The 11,724-nt window shown below is 37.9% G+C and overlaps 1 pseudogene; it reads left to right on the top strand.

The window, feature by feature from the left end:
- The window catches only part of LOC107553917 (G-protein coupled receptor 98-like), a 68,441-nt pseudogene that overhangs the window by 15,070 nt on the left and 41,647 nt on the right, over positions 1–11,724 (top strand).

An 11,724-nucleotide genomic window follows, 5' to 3' on the forward strand; every position in this document is an offset into this window, starting at 1 on the left:
GTTATGTCGATATAACGAGAAAATAAGTCGTTATAGCGAGAAAACAACTCTCGTTATGTCGAGATCACGAGAAAATTAAGTCGTTATAACGAGAAAACAAGAAGGGAAAAAAAAATAATGCATGGCCGCTTAGAACTTCCGTAGGATTATTAATAATGTGGCAAATTACCTTGTTTTTTTTGTGCATTTCCTGAAACCCAAAGCATGCTGCCATTGCCCATAATCCTAACCCTTAAACTATTTTATTCATTCATTCATTCGTTCATTCTGATATATTCATGTCTTTCCAGATACTGAAGGCCTTGTAGCAGAGATCAGCATTAATGCTAATGATGGTATCCAAGGGATCATTGGCTGGCAAAACACAGAGTGTGAGCTACCTTTCTTTCTTTTTAACTTATATGAACCATGGTGTCATTCACTTTAATGTTTAGTAAAAAGGTTTCGGTAATGTATGTATTTTTTCCTCAGCTATGTGATAAATGAGACAATTGGTGAGTTAACTCTTGTGGTGTACCGTGATGCCGGGATGTATGGAAATGTGTCCCTGTTCTTCTATGTCCAGAATCTAGAGGCTCAGTTGGACCTGGATTTCAATGCCACCCCATCAGTGAGTCACAGACGCTCTTTCTAGTTTTAAATATCATTAATTATTCAGCATTTGTTGTTAATAATTATTGACCGTATATACCTACACAGATGATCCATTTTGTGGATGGAGAGCAGCACAAGTTTATCGATGTCCAGATTTTAGATGATACCATTCCTGAAGGGGATGAGACATTTCAGTTAATTCTTGCAAATCCATCGGCAGGGCTGCAGCTGGGAGAGAACACTACAGGTCTGGTATGCTGGGAGACACTGAACATTCCATGACCAAATGATTTTCCATGACCAATGCCGTATAATTTTTCTCTAATGTGTCTCTGTAGCTACCGTGACTATTCTGGCCAATGACGATGGCCATGGAATCATATCCTTCAATAACAGTGAACATTTCCTGCTGAGGGAGCCCACCTTTGTGTCAGGTCTTGGGGAGAGGGTGGGCACCTTCTACATCATACGAGACCCTCCTCAGGGCGTGTTTGGCACAGTAACGGTTCAGTTCACAATCACTGATGCCAATGGATCCCTGTACACTGATGATCTTACACCTTCCTCTGGCTTTGTGGTACTTCAGGATGGAGTCAGATTCAAGGTACAGTATAAAAAGCTATTCCTGACCAATGAGAATTTAATGAAATAGTTAACCAAGCATAATGACACTCGTATTACAGCACCAGATCTGTTAAAGTTGAGAAAATAAATGAGGAACCAGTGGTTTGTCAAAGAGGAAACTGAATAGTATCATCTTTGTTTTCTAGACTTTGGAGATCTGGGCTGTTCTGGACGCTGAGCCAGAGATAAATGAGACATTCACAGTGACTCTGTCCAACCCTACTGGAGGTGCTCGTCTGGGAGACTCGCTGCAGATTTTCATCACCATACTGCAAAATCAGGCTCCTCTAGGACTCTTCAGAATATCACCATCATTTAACAGGTACATTCACAGTCTGTTCTAAATGGATGTCAAGCTCGTTACCACACAATGCCTGATTCTACTGTATTTGTGTGTTTTTTAGGACTCTAGACACCTTGACATTGGAGGAGCATAGCGGTACGGTGTACCTGACTATATCTCGCAGTAATGGGCTGGAGTCAGCCGTCAGTGTGGAATGGGAGACCCGGTCAGGAACAGCATTTGGCATGAGTAAGAAATTTTTTTGCACCAGTAAGATTATTGCACCAGTAAGATTATTTTGGTGTAAACAAAAACTGTATAACCACAGGTTGTTTAATTTATTTGTAGGAGGAGAGCAGCCAGTGTTTGCTGTGTATCAGTCTATCAGGGACAGCTTGGCGTCAGTCTGGTGTGCAGTGCCCAGTGAAGACTCTGCTCTGGTTTTGAGGCTGCTCAGAGGTCCAGCTCAGAACCAGGCTGTGCTCTACGAATGGCAAGGTGTCTTAGTGCCTGTGGAGGTATGCCCTGAATTCAATTAAAAGCCCAACACATGTGAAGCAATAGCCTTGTGGGCAGTGTCATATGGCACAGCTGTGCCTCAGGCAACTTGGGTTTGAGCCTTTGCTCAAAGTCCTTTGCCTGTCCTGTTCCCCTTTCAACTCCCAGTAGTTTCCCGTCTCATTTACACTGTCCTATCTAATAATAAAGGCATAAAAGGACAAAAAACACCCAATGAATGGTGCTTTGGTGGAAGAAAATGCACTCAAAATTTTAACCAATATCAGCTAATGCAACACAATTGTATTCACTATAATGTTTTACACATAATCTTACTTTTTGTATTCAGTTCAGTTTGGTTTCAACTGCACAATGTGTTTGATTCAAATTTGCAGTTTTATTTAATGTTAAGAAAACACATTTGCAATCTATGGAACCAATATCATTAAGTTCAGGCAAATATAGATTGATTTTTAATCAGAACCTTTGATCTTTTACTTGTAATTTCTTTTTTTTTTTTTTCAAGATTATAATTATTTGTCATGTCTTGTCAATGCAAGACACTAAGTATTTATTTTTATTTATTTCTGATTTTTCTTCTTCTTTGCTTTTACCACTTTATTCCTTTTCTCTCTCTTTCCCTCTGTTTCTCATAGTTTATCAGCTTCCAGAATCCCAGCTCTTGTGTGGGTTTTACAGTAAATGGCTCCAGCTATGTGGCAGTTTCCCATGCACACAGCACCATGTCATTAACTGCAACAATCAGCTTATTTCGTCTTCAGGCAGACCTCAACCTCACTCAAGTGAGTATGCTGCCAGTTGATCTTTTAATTAGCTGTCATCGACAAAAGCTGCATTTGTGCTTATCCTGTGATAGACTTGTGATTCAACTCACTATTGTCAGATTTCTAATGGTGGTGTTTTTGTGTATTGTTCGATGTTTCCCCCTTTTGTAGGAGCAGACTCTTACTGTGGACTGTTTCAATGTCAAACACTTCTCCACTGAGCTTCAGCAATATTTGATAGCTTCTAGTAAGGTAAACTCAATCTGACATGTAAAATGCAAACTTGGAGTTCTAAATTGAAGAATTTACATACAGGTAGCAATAGTCAGAAATACTTTATTGAGATCATTCCTCTCTGTCTTAAGATTTTTGTGTGGGCTGGAGGCTCATTCTCCCTTCATCAAAGTCTGGAGTTACAAGACATTACCACAGCTGTACCCTTCAGACAAGGCAGCAGCAACATATAGCACCTGGCTGTGTGCAGGAACATATCATCATCGGTGTGTCTCATATACCAGTGGAGTATTGGGCAATTCCAAAACCCTCAAACCTTAGCAGTCAGTGCTCGAGTCAAGCAAGTGGAATCATTTCAGATGGGAGGAGATATGTTCCTCCTCATCGTCGCTGAAGGTAACGATCATATGCAGTCTGTGGTACTGTTGCAGCTCAAGAGATGTTTTAACACTTATTGTGTGATCTTGAAAATGATCATTGGTTTCTCCCCATGAAAAGGTCCAAGCTCAACATGTGAAGTGTTTATGTGGGGTTCTCAGCAAAACTTCTTCCAGCAGACACAGTCCATCCCATTTCCCGGCCTCTTTTCAGTCCACCCCTTTACCCCTCCTTCTGGAATATGTGAGTTGCCAGACAATATAGTGCAGTCTGTATAAATAATAGCACATTTAGTGTGTTTCCACTATTAAGCATATTTTTCCCCATATTTTATATTTACCAAAATGATATGCCTTAGTTTATTGGTATTTTAATTTACATGTAATAATAATAGTGCTTGCAAGGTAAAATTGTACTGATATTCCTCAAACATGGTTGGGGTCTGGTTAGGGCTTTGGTCTAAACACTTAACCCTATGTATCGAACTTATGCAACTATTTCAGACTAAAACGCTAACGTACAGACTCTTCTTTGTTGCATGTACACAACCGTTCAAAAGTACTGTTTAATTTTTTATTTTTCACTAAAGAAATTACTACTTTTATTCCTCAAGGATGCATTAAATCAAAAGTAATAGTAAATACTTTTACATTGACTTTTACACTGATACATTAAAAAAGTGCTTCTGTTCTGTTCTTTCTTTTTGAATCCTGAAAAAAAGTATCACAGTTTCCACAAAAGAAAAAAATCAGCATATTACAATGATTCCTGAAGGAGTTTTAATTTTCAAAAACATTAAACCAACCTCAAAATTTTAAAGAGTAGTATATTTGCATAATACATTTTGATTGGTCTTGTCTCACTTGAATATATTTAATTATTTGTTTGCCTTGCAAACAAATCCAGTGTGGTGGCTTCATGTAATTTGCATTATCATACACAGCAAAACCATCTGTTTTGAGAAATTAGATTGACCAGTTTCTTTGTGTCCTAGCTCACCTGTTGCTTGCGGGTCTAAATGGTTCAGCCCTGTACTCATGGAGGTTAGATCTGAGGCGGTTTGCTGAAGTGTTAAAGTCTCCATCTGCACAAGAATTCCTGTATCTTCCTGTTTCTATTTTCAATTCTACCAAGAGTCTCATCGTAGCCACTGGAGAGTCAAGCTCTGTTGTATATGATCTGACCTCAGTGTCCAACCAGTCTGACTTCATCCCCAAGTATGTGTTTAAATTATTTTTTATTTATTTACTTTTGATATAACTTTTCTAGAAGTCTAATACACTGTTTTTGATATTCATTGATATTTTCATCTTTTATCTTCAGTTCAGGAGAGCTGTTTTTCCAGCCTGGTGTCCGTGAGCTAGAAATAGCTGTGCATGTAATTAATGATGATGTTCCAGAGGAGGAAGAACATTTTCGTGTCAGCCTCAAGAACCCCAAAGGAGGGGCAGAAATTGGCTTCCGTTGTCAAGTGACATTGTTCATTCCAGCTAATGATGATGCTTATGGGATTATAGCTTTTGCACAGGTATAAAGATCAGAATATATTGTGTGCTTCACAGATGATATTATCTGAATTACTGTATACAACTCACAACATCCAATGTCACTCAGCTTTAATAGTGTAAATGTAAAGTACTGTCAATTTCACATTTAAAAAGACCATTTTACTTACTGAAGATGTTGGTGCACAGTTGATAATATACAAATATATTTGTATACAGAACTCTTTAATGTGGGAGGTGGATGAGCTGGAGGATGATAACTCTGTCTCTCTGAGCACTGAGAGGACGAAAGGCAGGTTTGGCAGACTAACTGTACTCTGGAGCGCCTATGACATTTTTCCCACTTCATGAGTGGTGAGAACTGCTGTTTTCTGTTTTAAGTTGTTTTAGTAATACTATTTGACTAAACTGCATATTTTAAATAGTACATTTTGAATTGCAGACTGTCACTGTAGTCCAAAATCACAACTCTAACTGATAAGCTGCCTTTTTTGTAGCAGTTGCATTTGTAATTCAAATGTGCAAGCAACTATTTTCAAAAACAATGTACTATTTAAAAACCTGTTATTCAAACGTACACACTAAAAAAATGCTGTGCTGTTTTAACCCAACTTTGGGTCAAATATGGACTAACACAACCACTGGGTTAAATGTTTCAATTACATTTTTAACCCAAACGTTGGGTTAGTCCATATTTGACTCAAAGTTGGGTTGAAACAACCCAGCATTTTTTTAGAGTGTATTATTATATAAACCTCCCAATTGGGACAACAAAATGTCAACATCCAGTATAACCACAAAGCACTATGAATTACAGACCTCTTTACACCCTCTCCATCTGTATCCGTGTAGGTGACGTTTTCTGAGAGCCAGACTGTTGCTACCATCTCACTAAATGTATTAGCTGATGACCTTCCTGAGTTAGCAGAAAAAGTCACCATTGTCCTGACCAAGGTCACAACGATTGGGATAATTGGTCCATCAAGAGGAGCAATGATCGACCCTCAGCGTGCCCAAGCAAACCTCACCATTAGAGCCAATGGTTCACCCTACGGAGTCATTGGCTGGCACCTCGATTCCCAGTACTTCATCACACCAGAACCTCAGAGTAATTTGTGTTTAACTTTGTCTCATTTGAACTTAGCACAATAATATAATGAACAGCATATGAATGGCTATGATAGCCAATATACATTGCTGTGGTGTGCCGCTAAATATCAATATTTCCTGTAATCCAAATCACTGAAAAGATATATGTACATATTTTCTAGTCATATACTTAATTTTGAAATTAGTCTAGGAATTAATTTTTTTTTCATACATTACAATATGAAACAAAATTATTTGCTCTTGAAAGACACTGGTGTAATTATTTACATTTTTTTTATTCCTTTCACTTCAGAGAGCCCAAGCAATATCACACTAAGTATTGTGAGAGATCAAGGAGCATCAAGGGATGTATTAGTTTACTACACCACCAAAGCGGCCCTCCACCTGCCACCTGTTAATCAGGCTAGTGAGGGAACTGACTATGTATCCAAAGAGGCCACAGTCGTCATGAATGAGAATGCTACTGTTGTTTTGGTATCTGTTACTATCCTGCCGGTGAGTACCACATCCCAGCTAATCTCACTACTTCACTGGGATGACATATAATTAAAAAGACCTTCAGAATGCTAAAATGATTTCTAGTAAACAAGTCACACATGTAATGTAGCGGTTGAAAGTGTGTGCTGGTCATTTAAATGTGTAGGTTTAAACCCTGATTACATAATTTACTGAGTACTTACATTTGTAGCTAAATATTTATTTGAGCACCAAATCAGCATGTTACAATGACTTTCTGAAGTATATTGCAACACTAAAGACTGGAGTAATGGCTGCTGAAAATTCGTCTGTGCCATCACAGGAATAAATTACATTTTAAAATAAATTACAACACAAAATGGTTATTTTAAATTGTAGTAATATTTCACAATATTAGTTTTTACTGTATTTTTTTTTATTTAAATAAATGCAGCCTTGATGCTTTTACGAATCTTTCAAAATCAAAAAAGTTAGTCTCAGGTCACTCAGTCGGAGGACACGTTGTGCTGAAGCTTATGAGGAGACAGATTGACTTCCTACAACACAAGCCAACAGCCAGTTTCTATCACCGCCACAGAAACCCCACATTTGCTCCTGGAATAGCTCATGCCTTGCAAATTGCAGTGGTCGTTAGATATTTTTGCATATTGTCCAGCCTCAAAAACCACATGTTGAATTGTATCAACCACATGGCTGATAGTTTATGACACAGACTACTGACATAAATCAGCATTGAAATGAATCGTGCAGAAGCTATTTTAGATGATGTTTAGAATCTACTGGAGATATTATTCCTTATATTGAGATACAAGGTGTGTCTATAGTGTTTTAACTAATGCAGCATGTGCTATGCATGCATAGGATAGAATAGGTTAGGATGAAACTTTCTTAATCCCTGGATAGTATGCAGTGGTACATGTGTGCTTACTCTTAGGATGCTATTCCTGAACTGGCTGAGACATTCTTGGTAAACATCACTAAAGTAGAACTGTTGGTTGGAGACACAGGAGCAGCTCAGCCCAGTGTGTGGAGACCTGGTCTGGAGATAGCTGAGGTCACCATCCTAGAGAATGATGATCCTAGAGGAATCCTCAGTTTCAACGTCTCAAAGGTTGGTTTACAATTACTTTATTTGTATATGTTTATTATTGGCTTTTTATACATTTACCATATTATGATTTATGATTTATTTGTTATTTTGTCTTTATTGTTAATGAAGAACAAACACACTTCTACAATTCCTTGTCTTTTAGGATGTTTCTGGGGCAGTGCTGGCATTTGAGGTACCATCACCTGGAAACGTCCTTCACCTGGCCGTCATGCGAATGGCCGGTAGTTCTGGCAGACTGGTGCTTTACTGGGAGGCTCAAACAGTCACAGCCAGCACTGAGGACTTTAGTCCTTCCTCTGGAAGCCTAACCTTTCAAGATGGACAGGTAAAGATTACAATTAGAAGTATTTTTATTTTCTTTATTTATTTATTCAACATGCTACTTTTAAGTAACAAGCTGTTATTCTTTTACAGGCAGTGGTTTATATTGAGATCACCATTATTGATGATACAATTGTGGAGTCCACAGAGACGTTTATGGTGAAACTGGTTCAAGTCATCGGAGATGCCAGGCTGGGGGACGAGACATCTGTGGTAATCAGCATCCTGGCCAATGATTCACCTTTTGGTTGGTTTGGGTTTGAGGAGCCAATGGTACATTTACTAATAATATCTATGAATATTAGCATTTTACAGTCTTGCCTATGTGTTTAATTGTCTCAGTTGTGATAGTTGCATAACCTTACTTTGATATGCTTTCTGAGTGGTCCACTCTGGAGGTATTTCTGTAGTAACTCTAAATCAACTTTTTGTTTGAACTTCATGACCTCATTTTTGTATTTGTTATACTTCATTTGGTAAGATGTAACCTTGTGTTTACTTGGTTTAATTGCTCTGTTGTCTTTATTGAATTCATAGTTTGCTATTAATGTTCAGATACCTTTGTGGTTGCTTTATAAAAGCCATAATCAGGTTGACTGATGATTAACCTTAGTAACATGTTTGATCTTTTCTCAGGTCTCTGTGTCTGAGTCTCAGTTCCTAAATGACCCAGCTTCTATAGCTACACTGACCGTAGTGCGTAGCTCAGGAGGTGAAGGAGTGGTGCATTTGATCTGGCTTCTGCAGGAAGAGGGCAGAGAAGACCTAAGCCCTCATAATGGAACTCTCATTTTTAATAAAGGTATGGGTGGTAAATATGAATATGATTTGATTAACTTTTACCTGTGCCACAGTGGAGATACTCACAGTTGTTAAATTGTTTTATCGCTTGTAGACTGAGCCAAAGAAAACTCTGGTGATTCAGGCTTTGGCTGATGCTGTCCTGGAGGGAGAGGAGAGATTCACCATCCAGCTGCTCTCTCCAAAAAATGAGCCTGTCATTGATCCAGTTAGAGGTTTGTCAGCATATTATCACCATTGATAACATCTGGGAAACAGTTGTTGTTTCTTGTCTTTTTTGTTTTTCTCTTCTGAACTTTAATTGTTTCTCTTTCTCATAGGTTAGGATATTTAAATATATATAATGTGTCTGTCTAAATTTTTGACAGATAGTGGCCAATCTCATCTTTTTATATCATGTACTTGATTTTCATTCTGTCAGGTATTGCTACGGTTGTTATTCAAGCTGACATTGGTACCTTGGGAACTGTTGGAATAGCTGATTCCAGCATGTACGTTCTGATTGGCGAGCCAAGAGACAATTGCAATGGAACAGCTCTGGTCAGGTAAACTCCTCACCTTCTCCAACCAAACAGAGGTTACTGGATCTTTAATTTCTGCATCATTGGCATCACCAAACAGAATTTGCAAACTAAATTATCAAAGCAGATTTCCCAAACATTCCTCCAATCTGCGGCATTGGACTTGCGGCATTGGATTATATATTATAATTTTTGTATATTTTAGTTTTAATAAAATGATTAGTTTTAAATGTTACAAGTAAATTTTGACATCACAACATTATCATGTACAGTATCAAAACCAGACATTCATACTTTAATAGTTGTCTCTGCATATTCATATTTAAAAAGTAGACATTATTTGAACATCTAAAGAATTACACTAAAACAAAACTTGAAATAAATAGAAATGAAAACTTAATAGAAACTTAAATAGAAAAATAAAAAAAGATATATATATATATTTTTTTTTGTTTTTATTACAAAAATGTGCAAAAAATTACAAAATTTAAAGGGGACATCAGATGAAATTTTCACTTTTTAGTTTTTAGTGTTTTTTTGCATTTTGTTAGGTTTCTGCCATGTCTGCCAGCTCAGAAAATCTGAAAAGAAAGCACACAGCCGGTTTGTTATAGGTTGTCTGAATCTGAAACGGAATCCAGTGAGCTGTTTCAATTTTCAGCCGGTGTCTATGTAGATAGCTAGCTATTTGAATAAGACCACCTCTGAGCCACATACGGAGTCCAATGCCGCAATTTACGTGTCTTGTGTCGACACGCCCCACTGAAGAAAGGGTTGGGGTGAACAGTAACTCATTACCATTTAAAGAGACATGCACCGAAACGAGTCGCTGTGAACAGAGCTGTTTTTGACATGTAAAAAGGGTGTTGCTTTACACGACCATTGAGGAATTTTAACAAAGTATGTTACAGACATTTCATGAAGACGAAATAAATAGAAATGAAAACTTAATAGAAACTTAAATAGAAAAATAAAAAAAGAAATATATATATATATATTTTTTATTACAAAAATGTGCAAAAAATTACAAAATTTAAAGGGGACATCAGATGAAATTTTCACTTTTTAGTTTTTAGTGTTTTTTTGCATTTTGTTAGGTTTCTGCCATGTCTGCCAGCTCAGAAAATCTGAAAAGAAAGCACACAGCCGGTTTGTTATAGGTTGTCTGAATCTGAAACGGAATCCAGTGAGCTGTTTCAATTTTCAGCCGGTGTCTATGTAGATAGCTAGCTATTTGAATAAGACCACCTCTGAGCCACATACGGAGTCCAATGCCGCAATTTACGTGTCTTGTGTCGACACGCCCCACTGAAGAAAGGGTTGGGGTGAACAGTAACTCATTACCATTTAAAGAGACATGCACCGAAACGAGTCGCTGTGAACAGAGCTGTTTTTGACATGTAAAAAGGGTGTTGCTTTACACGACCATTGAGGAATTTTAACAAAGTATGTTACAGACATTTCATGAAGACCCTAAAGAATCATACCAACTTGTGGAAAATGGGCATCCGATGTCCCCTTTAAAATTAAAAAAGGAAACTTGAAAATATTATAAAATATTCAAAATATTTTACTAGTATATAAATAAAATAACACTATCATGTAAAAGTGCATGATGCATACATATATTTGTTGTCAGTCTCCAATTGTTTTTATGTCTCAGTTGAGGAGGATGTAGGAATTCTGTCCATCCCTGTATTGAGGCGTGTTGGATCCTATGGGCAGGTCACAGCAGAGTTTATCTCCAAAGGTTTGACTGCTCAACCCGATTCAGATAACATCCTGCTCAGTGGCTCCATCACCTTTGTAGCATTTGGACCAATCAGACACACAACTTTTCGTTATATTTAACAAATAATATCTAACTCCCCCTCACCTAACCAAATGGCCAATTACGAGGGTCTATGGACCCTTCCCCCGAAATGCACCTAACACCTCAGAAAGGCAGAACAGGCCTCTGGTTCCATGGTAACCAATGCTGATATCACTGGTTTTATGGCCTAAAGGAATGCAGGCAGACAAACTCCCTCAGCATGACCAAACCCTCAGCTATATCAATGTTTCCATAGTGAATGACACAGAGAGGTAAGGATGGGGTTAATAAACTTACTATATATGCTCTCATTTGATATTGATTGAATGGTTGAATATTATATTGTTGATATGTGGTAGTTTTGCGAACTATTCATTTAATGATTTTTTTTTGTCTTCCACCCAGTGAGTTTAACGAGATATTTGAGATGCAACTCACCGGTGCCACAGGAGGTGCCATACTTGGAGCTCAGCTAATTGCACGAATTACAATTGCCAAGAGTGACTCGCCAAATGGTGTTGTACGATTTATCAAAGCGCCATCACCATCCCAAACCCCAACAGTGCCCTCAGACTGACCCTGTTTGTAGAGAGAGCGGACGGGCTGCTGGGAGATGCCAAAGTGAGCCCCGTCTAGACTATGACCTCACACTTCCAGATCCATAAAAAA

The sequence above is a fragment of the Sinocyclocheilus grahami genome, unplaced genomic scaffold, assembly GCF_001515645.1.
Source record: "Sinocyclocheilus grahami isolate Dianchi unplaced genomic scaffold, SAMN03320097.WGS_v1.1 scaffold486.1, whole genome shotgun sequence".
NCBI classification, from domain to species: Eukaryota; Metazoa; Chordata; class Actinopteri; order Cypriniformes; family Cyprinidae; genus Sinocyclocheilus; species Sinocyclocheilus grahami.